The following is a 756-nucleotide window of genomic DNA, read 5'->3' as shown; positions in this document are numbered from 1 at the left end:
TTGCGAACATGGGGGCAGCTGATGGATGGGGAAACTATTCTGACTTTTGCAGAAGCCCAGCAACAGTTCCCGACACTGGTGTCTGACAAATATGCATATCTCCAACTGACTCACTTTCTTAAGACAAAAGCGGTGCAGGATGTACTGCGCAGGAAGCAAACAACTCACGAGCAAATTTGTGAGGGGTCGGGCACGACTACAGGGCTGATATCTCGCATACACCACATTATCACTCAGCAATCACCCCGTTACACACTCCATAGGAAAAACTGGCAGAGGGACTTGGGTATTGAACTAGAGGAGGGGACATGGGAAGGATGGAACAAGCTGTGGCGAGGGTATCCTCTCATGTTCCATTTAAAGAGAATGCCATTAAAGTTCTATTTAGGTGGTACATGACACCAGAGCGCTTGCAGCGTATCTACCCTACCCTATCTGGGTTGTGTTGGAGAGGATGTGGAGTGAAGGGAACCATGGGTCACATTTGGTGGCATTGCAAGAAAATAAAGGCTTTTTGGAAAGCGGTTCATAGCAGGCTGCAACTGTGGTTGGGGGTACAAATCCCTTGGTTGCCCACTATCTACTTATTCTCCGCTAAAGCAGCAGGCCTCCTAGCTAACCAACAAACACTGCTGCGCTATGCTACATGTGCAGCTCGAATTGTTATAGCAGCAGTTGGAAACAGACTACGACTCCACCATTTGAGTCGGTGGATTCGAAAGCTGATATGTGTGTGAGATGGAGCGCCTTATTGCG

Source organism: Microcaecilia unicolor, chromosome 1 (genome assembly GCF_901765095.1).
Source record: "Microcaecilia unicolor chromosome 1, aMicUni1.1, whole genome shotgun sequence".
Lineage (NCBI taxonomy): Eukaryota > Metazoa > Chordata > Amphibia > Gymnophiona > Siphonopidae > Microcaecilia > Microcaecilia unicolor.
This window is presented reverse-complemented; position numbering follows the sequence as displayed.